Raw genomic sequence first — 15,831 nt, 5'->3', positions numbered from 1 at the left:
CCCTAAATAATTGCACTCTCTATTACAGAAGGAGTCCAGTATAATCAACAGGCCACCAAGAGGCTGGCTGATCTCCAGACAGTATAGAAACTGTTGCTGGTTCAAGCCTGCCTGGGGGTGGGGGCAGTATTAGACTAAAATGTATTTAGTGATTTTGTTTTCTTTTGTTTTGTTTCTCGGAGTCAGTTCTAGTTTGGGTGTTTTGGGAAGATTTCCCTGGTATTTAAGGTGAATTCTGGTTCTTCAGCTCTCCCAATGATTCTGTGATCTACCCTATATGGTGCTGTACTGTCTAATTCAATTAGCATTATTTTAAGGGCTTATAACTAATAAGTAGCCTTGAAATAGATGCTTTTATGCAAGGTGGTTATGAATCAACATTCCACAAATTGAATACTCACCTAATTGTTTACTACAAAGCAACAAATAGCTGTCTGATAGGCATCTGACTCTTAACATGTCCAAAATCTAACTCTTGATTTTTCCACATTTCCTTACCAAGTCCCATCTTTGTTAGTTTCGGATGCCACCATGTGCCCTGTTGCTCAGACCCAAAACCATAGTCTTTTTTCCCTTAACTTCTCTAATAATTTATAGAGCCACGTCTAGCAAGTCCTTACAGCTTTGCTTTCAGAATTTGACCTGAGTCGACATATCACCCCAATTTCCACCTCATCAGAGCCTTCGTTGTCTCTTACCTGGACCATTGCCTTAGACCTATAACTAGTTTCTCTGTTTGTACTCTTTCCCCATATGGTCTATTCAGCACACAGCAGCCAAAGTGATGTTTAAAAAATTCAGGTCAGACCATATCACTCCTGTTATAGTTTGAATGTTTGTGTACATCCCATTCCCCACACACCCCAAAATTTGTATGTTGAAGTTTTGAAATCCCATATGGTTATATCTGAAGATGGGTCTCTCTGAGGAGTAACTAAGTTTAAATGTAGTCCTAAGAATGGGGCTGTGATCTGATGTGATTAGTATTTTTATAGAAAGAGATACCATTAACAACAAAATACCTGAAAAAGAAATAAAACAATCCCATTTAAAATAGCATCAAAGGAAAAAAAAAATAACATCAAAGGGGTGCCTGGGTGGCTCAGTCATTAAGCGTCTGCCTTCAGCTCAGGTCATGATCCCAGGGTCCTGAGATCGAGCCCTACACTGGGCTGCCTCTCAGTGGAAAGCCTGCTTCTCCTTCTCCCACTCCCCCTCCTCATATTCCCTCTCTCACTGTCTCTGTCTCTCTCTGTCAAATTAATAAATAAATAATCTTTAAAAAGACGATAAAATAGCATAAAAAAATAATAAAATAATTAGGAAATGTTTAACCTGGGGGTGAAAGGTCTGTACACTAAAACCCTTTAAGATTTTAATGAAAGTCCCTCAACACAAGGGTTTGTAAAAAGAAAAAAAAAATATATATATATATAAAGATTTTAATGAAAGAAATTTAGGAGGACACAAACAAATGGAAAACTATCCTGTGTTCATGGATTGAAACAATTAATACTGTTAAAATGTCCATGCTGCCTAAGTCATCTATAGATCTAATACAATCCCTGTCAAAATTCCAATAGCCTTTTTCACAGAAATAGAAAATTCTAAAATCCATATGGAACTACAAAAGTCCCCAAATAGCCAAAGCAATCCTGTGAGAACAAAGCTGGAGGCATCATACTTTCTGATTCCAAAGTATGTTAGAAAGCTATAGTAATCAGAACAATATGGTACTGTTATAAAAATAGATACATAAACCAATATAACAGGGTCAAGGACCCAGAAATAAACCCTTTCATATATAGTCAACAAATTTTTTACAAAGGAACCAAGAATATTCAGTGGGGAGAAGATAGTCTTTTCAATGAATGCTGTTTGGAAAACTAGACAATCACATGAAAGAATGAAATTTGACCTGATGTTAATACCAGTCACAAAAATTACCTTAAAATGCATTAAAGACTTAACTATAGGACCTGAAGCTGAAAACTCATAGCATAAAACAAAGAAAAAGCTGCTTTTTTTGAAGAGTTTATTTGAGAGAGAGAGAGAGAGAGAGCAAGCGAGAGAGCATAAGCAAGGGGAATGGGCAGAGGGAGAGGGAGAAGTACCCACTGAGCAGGGAGCCAACCTCCACGGATCCTGGGATTATGTCATCAATCAAAGGGAGACGCTCAACTGTCTGAGGTGCCCCAGGAAAAAGCTTCCTTCCATTTGTCGTGGCAATGATTTTTTGGATATGATACCAGAAGCACAAGCAACAAAAACAAAACTAACAAGTGGGACTACATTGAACTATAAAAAGCTTCTACACAGCAAAAGGTATCATGAAGTGAAAAGGCTACCTACAGAATGAGAGAAAATATTTGTAAATCATAATTTGATAAGGGATTAACATCCAAAGTATGTAAGGAAGTCATATAATGCAACAGCAAAAAAACCAATCCAAATAAAAAATGAATAGAGGATCTGAATAGATGCTTTTCTTTTTTTTGTTTTTTTAAGATTTTATTTATTTATTTGACAGAGAGAGAGATCACAAGTAGGCAGAGAAGCAGGCAGAGAGAGAGGAGGAAGCAGACTCCCCACCAAGGAGAGAGCCTGATGCGGGGCTTGATCCCCGGACCCTGGGATCATGACCTGAGCTGAAGGCAGAGGCTTTAACCCTCTGAGCCACCCAGGCGCCCCTGAATAGATGCTTTTCTAAGGAAGACATACAAATGGCCAAGAGATACATGAAAAGGTGCTCAGCATCACTGATCATCAGGGAAGTGCAAATAAAAAACACAATGAGATACTGCCTCACACCTTTAGAATGGCTGTTTTTGAAAAGATAAGAAATAACAGATGTTGGTGAGGTTTTAGAGAAAAAGGAACACTTATACACGCTTGGTGGGAATGTAAATTGGTACAGCCATTGGAAAACAGGATGGAGGTTCCTCAGGAGATTAAGAAAAGAATTATGTGATCCAATAATTCCACTTCTGGGTGTATCTACAGAGAAAATGAAAATAGGATCGCAAAGAGATGGCTGCACCCTCATGTTCACTGCAGCATTATTCACATTAGCCAAGATCTAGGAACAACCTAAGTGTGTGCTTGGATGATCGGACGAAGATGTGTGGATGTGCAGGTACATACACAGACACATATATGTGCGCTATGAAATAGTATTCAGCCACAGGAAGGAAAGAAATCCTGCCATTTGTGACAACATGGATGGATCTTGAGGGCATTATACTAAGTGAGATTAGACAGAGAAAGACAAATACTATATGATCTCATTTATATGTGGAATCTAAAAAGCTGAATGCATAGAAACAGAGTAGAATGGTAGTTGCCAGGGGCTGGGGTGTGTAAAAAGTGGGAAGCTGTCAGTCAAAGGGTACAGACTACTAGTTAGAAGACAAATAAGTTCTGGGGATCTAACGTATAGCGGAGAGACTGTGGTTAACAACACTGTATTATGTATTTGAAAATTACTACGGGAATAGATCTTAAATGTTCTCACCACACACTCATAAGTGGTAATTATGTGAAATAACAGAGGTGTTAATTAACACCTCTATTTTGGTAATAATTTTGCAGTATGGAAGTATGTCAGATCATCATGCTGTATACCTTAAACTCACACAGTATCATATGTCAGTTATATTCTCAAAGCTGTAGGAAAAAAAAAAAAAAAAGGGTTCCGGAACTGGCTTGCACTTGCATGTGCTCCCTTGCTTGCTCTCTCGCTCTTTCCCCTTTGTAAGCACAAACAGATGAAAAGGTCTGTGACAACGTAGTGAGAAGGTGGCTGTCTGCAAGCCAGGAAGAGAGACCTCCCAGAAAATGGCCACACTGGCACCCTGATTTGGAACTGCCAGCCCTCAGCTGTGAAAAACTAAGTTTCTGTTGTTGAAGCCACACTGTCTATATTGTCTATAGTGTTTTGTTAGGGGAGCTTGAGCTGACTCCTACAACTCCCCACTCAGACATATGGAACGAATCCAGAATTCTTAACTATTACTTAAAAAGCCCAACGTTATCCTAACTTGCCTGTCCCCAGCTTCTTCCGCATGCTCTTAGCACCAGGTACACTGGCTCTCTTGGGGTTCTGTAAACATGCGGTGCACAGTTCCTTCCCCTTTCAAGGGCTGTGCACTTGCTTTCCCTCTGCTTGAGTCAGCTTCCCCAGGCCTCACGCCTCAGCCCCTTGCTTCATTTGGATCTCTAATACCCTCTCAGCCCCCCCTTCCACTCATGTCCCATCGCATTATCCTCACACAGCTTTCTTCCTAATGCTTATCCCTGCCTAAAATCACGTATTTGTCATTTTACTTGTTTTTCTAAAATATCTTTCCCCCAGGGCGTCTGGGTGGCTCAGTTGGTTAAGCGTCTTGTGCTTGCTCTTTCTGCCTCTCTCTCCCTGTGTCAAATAAGTAAGTAAAATCTTTAAAAAAAAAACAACCCACAAAACATGGTGCATAAACAATGAATTCTGGAACACTGGAGACAAATTTTAAAAATAAAAATTAAAAACAAACTTTCCCACTGATAGATGAACTCCATGTGGGCAAGAATATATGTCTTGTGTATCATTGTGTTCTAGGCACATTCTTATTGAAAATTCTAGTTTTCTGGGGGGAGGGGGTTTGGGAGAAGGGGGTGGGATTATGGACATTGGGGAGGGGATGTGCTTTGGTGAGTGCTGTGAAGTGTGTAAACCTGGTGATTCACAGACCTGTACCCCTGGGGATAAAAATATATGTTTATAAAAAATAAAAAATTAAAAAAAAAATTCTAGTTTTCCAAACATTTTTTAAACTTTTTTTTAAAAGATTTTATTTATTTATTTGACACACAGAGATCACAAGTAGGCAGAGAGGCAGGCAAAGAGAGAGAGAGGAGGAAGCAGGCTCCCCACTGAGCAGAGAGCCCAATGCGGGGCTCGATCCAAGGACCCTGGGACCATGACCTGAGCCAAAGGCAGAGGCTTTAACCCACTGAGCCACCCATGCGCCCCTTAAACATTTTACTTATTTATTTCAGAGAGTAAGCGAGAGAGATCAGGAGAGCCGGGGAAGGACAGAGGGAGAGAGAGAAGCAGATCCCCTGCTGCACAAGGATCCAGAGGCGGGACTCAATCCCAGGACCCTGGGATCATGACCTGAGGGGAAGGCAGATGTTTAACCAACTGAACCATCCAGGTGCCCCCTGAAGTGTTGTTTTTTTTTAAAAGCCATATACAGTTTGAAAAAAAAAAAAGTTTGCACATGAAACAGTAGGCAAAGTTTTAAAAACTGTATACTAAACGAAATAATAACTTTCTAGGAAAAATCAATAACATTTAAAGTCAAATGATTTGCTAAAAATAACACTGCTGAGTAATACATAGCATGCCTTTGCCAGAAATACATAGAAAGGGAACGACCTCAGCTTACTATTTATGACAGAAACACCTAAAAATCTCTTCTTTAATGGACTACTAAAGAAACAGATGTTTAAATATAGTTGCCTTGACCAGCTTATCCTGCCATTACAGCTTTAACCCTTTGGCCTTGTCCCAGGAATTTTTGTTTCTGTAATGAAGCAGTTGTAAAGAAAAGAAATGGTGTGCACCCATGATGTCTTTAGGTTGACAGTGTAATAAGATTAGCAGCTGGAGACAAAGCACACCCAAGCTAGAGACTCCTGTACTTTAGTAAATTCTCCCTCCTGCAGCCCTCAGAGCTGTAGCACAGCTGCTGTGAGCAAGGCTGTGAGGCGTTTTGCTCACATACACAGTTCAGCCCCAAGTGAACTTCAAGCAACCAGGAAGACAGGTTTAAATTGGCAACATCATTCTCCTGATTTGACTCCATGACTGAAGCCTCTTGCTTTGGGATTTGGGTCAGTCAGTCAGCACGTACTTATCCAGTGTGTGCAGAACACTGTTAACTCAGCAGGATAACACAGGCAAAGGCAGAAAGTTCGAGGCAAGGGGGACAAAAAGGGCAAAGTAACAAAATGTGAGATTTAAGATTTATTACATTGAAGAAAGTTTGCATACCATTAAAGGTAGGAGATAAGCATAGGTTTACAGATAGGTGAGGTAAGGAATTGCCTATAGCTATAATCTATTGATTTAAACCAAATGTGTCTATTAAATGTAGGCTAAATACACTGAATAAATGTATTTCTTTTCTATTCTTTTTTTTTTAAAAGATTTTTTTATTCATTTGACAGAGATCACAAGTAGGCAGAGAGAGAGGGAGAGGAGGAAGCAGGCTCCCTGCCGAGCAGAGAGCCCTATGTGGGACTCCATCCCAGGACCCTGAGATCATGACCTGAGCTGAAGGCAGAGGCTTAACCCATTGAGCCACCCAGGCGCCCCTGGATAAATATGTTTCTTAAAACTTTTAACTGTTATTTCACAGTGAGAACTGTAGGGACGGCTTGGCAGTTTCATGATGTTAAATTCTGTATGTCACCCCTCCCCTAACTGTCCTCATCTTTTTGAAATCAGTTATTTGAAGATGCTTAAAAGTTCTGTGAGGTACAGTCAAGCATTACCAGATAGTGCCTAGAATTCTAGTGATTCCTAAAATGTACTCTGGTGGTGAAAAGAAGACAATGTCAAGGTCTACATCAAAAAAGAACCCATCGCTATGAGCACCTTTCACCTCGGAGATGGTGTCACCTGCAGTCCCAGCTTTTTGCACATCCTTGGCTTTCAGTCCTCCTCTAGTCTTGCAGCCCTTTTTCTGGTCCAGGAGAGACTAGACCAGGCTGTGTGCACCTAACTGAAGAAATGTCACAGCCTTGAGTGTTTCATGTGGGGGGCAAGACCTCCTAACTAGGAACCCTTGTCATGTAAAACCACTACAAATACAGTTTCCACCATCAGATACATCGGTAAAGTGATTGAGATTAAGTTGCTACTTTTCACATCCTCTGGCCTCTTAGCAGTGACGGTGTCTCCTTCTTCACAGAGAATTGCAGTAAATAAGTATTTAACCAGCTCACGGTTCATTATTTCTACCTCAAGAGTTTGCCCCTTCACTGAAAGTTGTTTTTTGTTTTTTTTCTGCTTCAAAAGTGGGTTCCCTCATCTCTCTTACAATATTTGGTGTCATCGATGGTTTCAGTATAACTCTTCTTCCCCCTTTAAAATACATTTTATCTCACTACTCTAAAAAATACAATTAAAATACTTTTCCTCAACTCCACACTCCCTTCCTAGCTGGCTTCCCTGTTTCTCTACCCCTCTCTCGCGTTCATAGATGAACTCTACAAAAGAATGGGCTTCAATATCTGATCACTTTTCTTTTTTTTTTTTTAAATAATTTATTTATTTATTTGACAGAGAGATCACAAGTAGGCAGAGAGGCAGGCCGAGAGAGAGGAGGAAGCAGGCTCCCCGCTGAGCAGAGAGCCCGATCAACCCTGGGATCATGACCTGAGCCGAAGGCAGAGGCTTAACCACTGAGCCACCCAGGTGCCCCTGATCACTTTTCTTTATATCCCATTTTCTCTTCTTTCCTTTTAGCTCAGTTTCTTACCCTTCTCTGGGGAAACTTATCAAAGACTTTCTTATTTCCATATCCCTTGGTCTTTCTAGTTCTGACCTTACTTAAATTATCTGTTGTGCTTCTGCCATGGACACTCTGTCTTCACTCTCATGTCCCTTGTTGCCAGAAGCTTTCCCTGACCACTCTTTCTTAGTCTTCTTTATGGGTGCCTGCTATGTAAATGCTGGTTATTTCTTTTTTTTAATTACTGTCCAGTATTTTCCTAGAAAAGAGTATGTGTGCCTAATCCCCAGGCATGTATATCCTTCCCTGCCTTTTACATCTGTAGCCTGTTTTCTTCACTACATAGCCAGTTGCCTCTTCCTGTTGTTTCCATCCTGCAGTCCCAGATCAAGCAAGCTCAATGTGTCCTAAGCAGAGATCCCTTCTCTCAAAACTTCATCCTCAGTCTCTCTTTCCTTAACAAATGTCATTGCTGCTTCTTTTCCAAATGGTTTCTTGCCTCTATATTTTTATTCTCTTCCCTCTTTTGAGATTACACTTTTGTTGTACTTTCTGCCTAGGAATATTTAACCCATCTTCAAATTTGAGAATTGCCTCTGTTGTGAAGCATTACCAGCCTGGCCTAGAAATCGTAACTACTTATGGCTGCCTCCTAACACTTAAAGAAATGTCTAGTATAGTATGTGTAGTACTGAATTGGTAAGAAGCATGTTGCAGGGAGAGGGAAGAACACAGGGGAAGAAAGCCCTAACATAAGAAAGGAACATGGGGCCTTTGAGGGACCACGAGGGCTCAGTGTAGTGGAGCACTAAGTCACAGGGACAGTGGCATTTAAAAAAAACAGTGGAAAAAGGTAAAGTCTTAATCAGGCAGGACCTTGAGGGCTACGTTAAAAAACAAAAACAAAAAAAGCCAAAACAGTACCGTGGGAAGCCAAGAATTTCTCTAAGGTTGGAAGTAGCAAGATCTAAATTTAAAGGGATCTTCCAGACTGCAGTATAAATAGATTTTAGGGAAGCAAGATTATTGAAGAGGCAACTAGTTAGAAAGTCATTACAGTAATGCAGCTGAAAAACAATAGTCACTTAATCTGGGATGGTAATAGGAATGATAGAGAACATTCAACATTTTTAACCAGTTCTCTCTAACTAGCAGACAGCAGAGAGACTATGTTGCTCAATTAAACTAACAATCTGTTTCAGGATGTTCCGTGGTCATTACTGGCTGCATCCTGTGACCATCTGGAGACCAGAATGACCAGCCAAACATTGTGTCTTTGCACACACACAAAAACAACTTTCACAAAATGCACTGGCATGTTTCTTAAAGTTTGCTGTGTTCTTTGAACTCTTCTGACCTTGGGAAAATGCTTTGCCCACAGAAAACTTTTCAGCCAATTGAGTTTGGATTCTTCTTAAAGGTCACATGGACTCATGTATTAAAAATACTATTTTATGCATTTCTGTTTCCTTTGTTGGCTCCAGATACTGAATTTCTCTCAGAGCTAACAAAGAATAAAGGGCGATCAATAAATGAATTTTAGGGACCAAAATAAGTAGTCTAGCTCTGAATTTAAAGCTTATAGCCTTAGTTGCAAAAGCGATTCATTATTAAATCAGTTATGCAGTGTTCATTGCATAAATATTTATTGAGAACTGATTATGATCTCAGATTCATGTTAGATGTTATGGACAACAAAGCCATTGCTCTCCAAGGAACTCACTAGCAGACTATCAGAAAGAGACTTTTTGTTAATAATTCAGCAATTTACCACCTCCCTCCTCCAAGGTAATTCAATTTAAAAAAAACATCATATGAGAAAAAGAAGTGTAGCTTTATTTAATTGAAACCAAATGAAAAAAACCAGACAATTTTCTAATGGCTTTTAGAATCATGTACTGTAAATTTGGATTATTGAATTCTTCTGAGTTGGCTGTTCAGCCTGTATCTGCTGTGTAGGTAGTCAATTTTCTCTTATTTCTACAGTGGATCTAAAATGATTTCTTGGGGGCACCTGGGTGGCTCAGTTGTTAGGCATCAAACTTTTGATTTTGGTTCAGGTCATGATCTCAGGGTCCTGGGATTGAGCCCCATGTTGGGCTTCACGCTCAGCAGGGAGTCTGCTTGGGATTCTCTCTCTGTGCCCCAGCTTGCACTCTCCCTCTCTGTCAAATAAATACATCTTCAAAATAAATTAAAAAAAAAATGACTTCCTACATTCCATTTGTAATATAGTAACCATAGAAATAAATAAACATGAAAAGTTGAAAATAAAAGTATACCTCTATGGGAAGATAAATTCCCTGTGACCATTTTTAAATATTCTAAAACAAATTCTCAAAAAGAATGTGGATTTCTAACAGGGAAAAAAACCATCTTAATTCATTGCACTGTTGAAAGGTGTCTTCTCTGGGACTTTTAGGCATGCCTGAGTTTACTCCTTAAAGTCAGGTTGGTTAATGGCAACCTCATTTGACTCTGAAGGAAGTTACCATTTCTTATTAGTTAAACTGCTAGCAGGATGTTTTCTTAGTTATTTATACTAAGTTATAACATATCTGAAACACTCTTTTAATGCTTACTAAATGAGTTACAGACTTTTTTTTTTTTTTAAGATTTTATTTATTTATTTGACAGAGATCACAAGTAGGCAGAGAGTCAGGCAGAGAGAGTAAAGGAAGCAGGCTCCCCACTGAGCAGAGAGCCCGATGTGGGGCTCAGTCCCAGGATCCTGGGATCATGACCTGAGCCGAAGGCAGAGGCCTTAACCCACTGAGCCACCCAGGTGCCCCCCATTTTTTTTTTTTTTTTTTTTAATGACAGATTTGGTTACGGTGAAATCTCAAGTAGAATCCTGAAAACTTTGAATCATTGCACCTTCTCTGCCAATCAGTTCATTCATTTATTCAGCAAATATTCATTATCTATCACGTGCTGGTCAGAGATAGGACATAGCAGTGGAGATAAAGTCATGAACAGACAGAAAAGGCCCTTGCCCTCATAGGCCCACACATCACAGTGGATGAATATAGATAGTATAAGAACAGTGAAAAAAATACATAGTGATAATATGGAGTACATGGAAAAAAAATAACCCAAGGAAGATGATACACAGCGTATTGATCAATAACAAATTGGTAGTTCTAAGAATAGGCCCCCTTCTCATCTGGATATCATAGTGGGCTCATATATTTGAGTATATATCTGTTTATTGTAGATAATTATAGTAGGTAAGATGCCCTATGGGTTCATATAATATTCAGAATAACTGGTTCTATATTTTGTATATCATCCATCAAATTACATACTGAAGATGAACTATAATAACAGCAAATTTTTATTTGTAAAGTTCCACTGTGGACGTCAACTGGGTCAAATTATAACATCTTAGAACTTTGTTTTTGTTGCTCTTAAGTGGAAACTGGCTTAAATTGGCTCTGCAAAGTAGAGAATATAATAACCTGGTCCTTGCCTGTGTATATGCGTTTACTTTCCAACTCATGTCCTACATTTGAAGGTCTTTTGACCCTTCATATCCAGGCTTGGCTGAGGTTCTAGGGAAGACTCTTTCTGTTTCAAATTAGGATAACCTGGAGCAGACTAGAACCAAGATACTTGATCAGCTATTCATTTGATTGTATTACATATCCCTTTTATAAATGCATTAGATGCTGCCAGACTTCCTGTAACTTAAAATTCCTAGTAGGCTGCTTCCAGATTTTCCTAAACTAATTGATCTCACAAAAGATGAAAATACTCTTCACATACATGACACTTTGAATAATATTTTCCAATTCTAACTCTGACTAGCAAACTCTGAACTGCCCTTCCAAATTCCATTGCCTTTCTGTAAATCATGTTTCCTTCCCACCCACCCCCCACCCTGCGCCCCTTCCTTACCCATTGGCCTAAATAGTGATATGCTGGAAAAGGTTTAATAGCTGGCTCTTTAGAATAAAGAGACCTGACTTACAGTGTAGACCCATTTTTGTGGTATAAGTAGTCCTACTGTAGACGATTTTGAACTATCACTGTGACATCATTGACAGTGGAGTTACGAACACATGCTCATGGTTGGTTCTCATGAATCAGATTGTGCCACCTCTGGCATCCACTGACAAAGCAGACCTCTATCCACAGAAAGGCACATCAAATTTGACCTGTTAAAACTCTTGTTTAACTGTTTCACAGCTTTTTAGGTTATCGTTGAGAATACTGGACGTAAGATAAATGAATCTGGGACCTAGTTTCTAAACAAGACAGTCCCAAGACGCAGTCTTCCTTAGTATCAACAGTAATGGTTACTAATGATAATTTTACACCTCAAAGAAAAGAACAAAAGGTTTATTTGAACAACAGATTCCTGGTGTTTACATTCTACTCCCCCATCCATTCTTAATTAATCTTTAAAAAAAAAAACTATTACTTTTCATTGAGAGGTAAAGGCTTTATGAAATTTTGTTCTTGGGATCCCTGCACGGATATACTAGCCAGTTGACTGTCAGCTGGCCAGCACATGATTAACATCAAAAGTATTATAAATATAGCAATATTTAATTATAACGACATTGGGTTGTTTTCATTGTTGAAGGACAAAGTCTGTTTGTCTTGAACATAACTCGAACTGAGCTATTTTGAAATTCAATATAAAATCCCCAGTAACAAGTGTTAACAGAAATAGCAACATTTTAAACTTCCAAAATATTACATAATACATTAAAGTTCATTTTATAAATTACACATGAAATCACACAGTTTTCTGTCATTGCACAGATATGTGTGACTTTCAGGTTGTAGCCCCTGTACATGCTTGGGAGAGAAGAAATGCTTGGCTGTGGCATTTGAGTAAGCATCACTGATAGCAGCATGCAGACAGAGCAGCGCAGACAGAATGTTGCATATGCTGAGCTGGCAATGAAGAAACTAGTCAGAAAACATTTGTTAAGCCATTATCATACTTAAACATAAATTTACAAGATAACTTTCATTTAAACTATTAATTATTTGAACTATGAATCAGAGGTAGGCCAAAACTGAGTATCTGTGGTGTTCCATCCGATTTTTAGACAGGCATTAATATATTTCATTATTTCCATCTATAGATCTCCCCTAAAATTATCTGAAAAAATGGGAAAAAGGTCTTCATTCAATTATATTGGCCCATCACCCCCCAGATTTTTAGATGATTTTTCTCACAGATTAGCAAGAATTTTTTTTTTTTTTTGTATCAAAGTCGCTAGTTTAAAACTCTTATTGGTCTTACCTCAAAGGATCTGAGCTTAATAGTAATAATAATAATTTTCATTTTAAAGATGTTTAGTGATTCTAGGCTTATTGGAACCATCCCCATCTTACACAGGGAAAGAAAGCAAGCTTGGGACATGTGAGTAGTTAGAACTGAAACGCAGATTTTTTTTTTAAAATACTATAAATTCAAAGCAGTTTGTAAGCATTTGCTGGAAAACCACATATATTTCAGATTCTGTTTTCTAGAGCCTTCCCCCATAATTAGGGTATAGTATGAAATGTCCATTGAATGTTCTCTTTTTATGTGTCTCATGAATGTTGATGTTCTGAAGGTTCCCACTTCTTACATTATAGTTGATTTCTAGTAGAACTATTATCTTTTCTCCATCTGTGTCTTACAGTTGGCTTTTTGCATTTTCATGTAAATGATAAACTCACCTTATGAAGTTGTACATACAAACACATTAGAATTGGAATGGGAGGTGCAAAATTGTTCCAGGGAAAGAGAAGAGGAAGAGAGTTTGGGTGATTTTGTGGTGTATATATAACCACATTGGCCAAGAGATCCACACCGACAAATTTGTGTTTCTCTGCTAAGTTGTATCAGGAAAGAGAAGAAAAACAAAAAATTGATGCCCCCCTTTCCTCTAAGAAGTTCAGCTCCTTTGTTAAGGTTGTTTTCTGTAGCAGCTCACTATGGTACTGTGTCTCCAAAGATGGCAGTCCTGTTCCCTAGCACTCGGGATCATTGACAAAGAGACTAACATTAGAGGTAGGATTTCCTCTTTCAGTGGAAAAATCCATGCTTATAGCACCGTGCAGTTTTAAGGCTGTGTGGTAGAGGAATGCACTTGACTAACATTGGCTGGAAAAGGGAACGATATACTTTGCTTTAGACTCTAAATGACCAAATTTCCAGAGATTTCCATTTTGGGGGCTGTCAATCAGGAGCAGCATTGAGGAGCTAAATGTGTGCATGTCTGGACTCTGTGGCTGCTAAAAATGCTCCAGCTGCCAAGCAGGGAGTGAGTGTTTCATCCGCGTGCAGCTGAGGGGTAAACGAGGACAGCCGGGCGGGGTACGCTGCCATAGTTGCTGTCATTTCTTTGTGTATTTTTAAATATTTTATATGCCTTTGACATAAAGCTTTTTTTTTTTTTTAAGATTATTTATTTATTTATTTGCCAGTGATAGAGGGAGAGAAAGCGAGCAAGCACAGGGAGAGAAAGCGAGCAAGCACAGGCAGACAGAGAGGCAGGCAGAGGCAGAGGGAGAAGCAGGCTCCCTGCCGAGCAAGGAGCCCGATGTGGGACTCGATCCCAGGACGCTGGGATCATGACCTGAGCCGAAGGCAGCCGCTTAACCAACTGAGCCACCCAGGCGTCCCAACATAAAGCTTTTTAAGGTTAGAGATCATCTCTGATTTGCTGACAACTCAGGTGATCTGATTCATGATAATGTGAACTATGGAAGAGGGCCATGTTACGGAACAAGGCAGTTAATTTCCTCCCCTCTGTGGGGAAGTGCGTGGCAGATCATGATCTAATTCTAGAGGGTCAACAGTTTCAGATTTAATAGCTTACTGTAGGTGGTAAAAGATAAACTTGAGGACCATTCAGTATAGCAATTCTTAAGACCTTCCCTCAACAACAGCAAAAGTCTCTCAATGGGATAACTAAGAAAAAAGGAAATAGTAAAGAAACCTGGCTCCCTTTGCATTAACTCTGGGTGAGGGTAGGAAGTCTTGATGATATTTAACCTCAGGATAGTTTAGGGTCAGAATTGATACTCTGTATATGGCTCAAAATGCCCAAACGAAACATTTACATTAATGTGGCAATGGGTTGGCAGTATTCCTTGGTAGAATGGAGAGAAAAATGCAGGTGTTTTAAATCCAAGTCTCAAAGAATTCTCACAAATACATTTCCAAGGAATAGGAGTACAGAATGAAAAATCTCAAAACATAGTACAAAACAAGCCACTATGAGTAGGAGAAACAAGAACAAGAAAACAGAGTATCCTTACCACAAAAATGAAAGGCCATAGATACTGAAATTATAGGCTATGGAGTATATGATAAAAAAGCATGTTTAATATGTTTAAATAAATTATTTTTAAAGAACTAAATAGAAATTCTAGAAATAAGATATAGAATAATTAAAAATTAGAAACTCTACCTACAATTTAAAAGCAGTTTGTAGACACAGCTGAAGAATGAATGAGTAGGCTGGATGATTGAAGAAAATTTTCCAGAATTCTGTACAGTGATATGTACATTAAAACTGCTAGTAGTAGATGCAAATATTTACATTTAAGTGTAGCTGAAAGTATATGCTAGTACTATAAAAGATACAAATCTTCACAGTCAGGTACATAAGGAACTCCAAGCAAGATAAGTGAAATCCATCCCTAAACTTGTCATAGTTAAACTGTAGATCAAGAACAAAAACAAAGGTTTCTTAACAAGAACAAAAAAAAATGAGAAGTCTGACAAGGAATCTGAAACTAGATGGACTTAGCAGAACTCAAGAAGCTTCCTACTCTAAAATGACAGTAGAGAAAGTAGAAAAAACAACCCAGTATATACCTCAGATCCCACCAAAAGCTTGGCCGTGGCAGTATATCTGAGAATTTTGGAAATGGGAATAAAGTTGGGCCTAAAAAAGGAGAATTGACTCAGTGTTGAAGAATTAGATACCCAAAGCCTGTAACTCATATTGCCAGGGGATTGCCATTTTTCTCCTTCAGCAGAGCACTGGAGGTGTAGCCCTCAGAAGGGCGGAACACAGTGTTTCTTGGCTGGAGGTCTCAGGGCACAGTTGAGAGCAGAGCTAGCTACCACAGTGAAAACAGAACCAGTTAAATGAAAAGTGTACATACTGGCTGTGGAGATACCACGATTCCTCCATCAGCCTCCTGGCTGTGAAACGTTAGCAATCAGGTTTTACTGGCAAGGAAGGAGAAAGGAAGACTCTCTCCCTGGGGATCTTCCATTTACTCACAAGCATCCGTAGGCACAGATACTAGCAGTTCCCCCATGAAATGGTTTAACGAAAACACCTTCTAGTAAGCTTGTGGTCAG

Source organism: Mustela putorius, unplaced genomic scaffold (genome assembly GCF_011764305.1).
Source record: "Mustela putorius furo isolate JIRA1106 unplaced genomic scaffold, ASM1176430v1.1 tig00537350_pilon_pilon_pilon, whole genome shotgun sequence".
NCBI lineage: Eukaryota > Metazoa > Chordata > Mammalia > Carnivora > Mustelidae > Mustela > Mustela putorius.
This window is presented reverse-complemented; position numbering follows the sequence as displayed.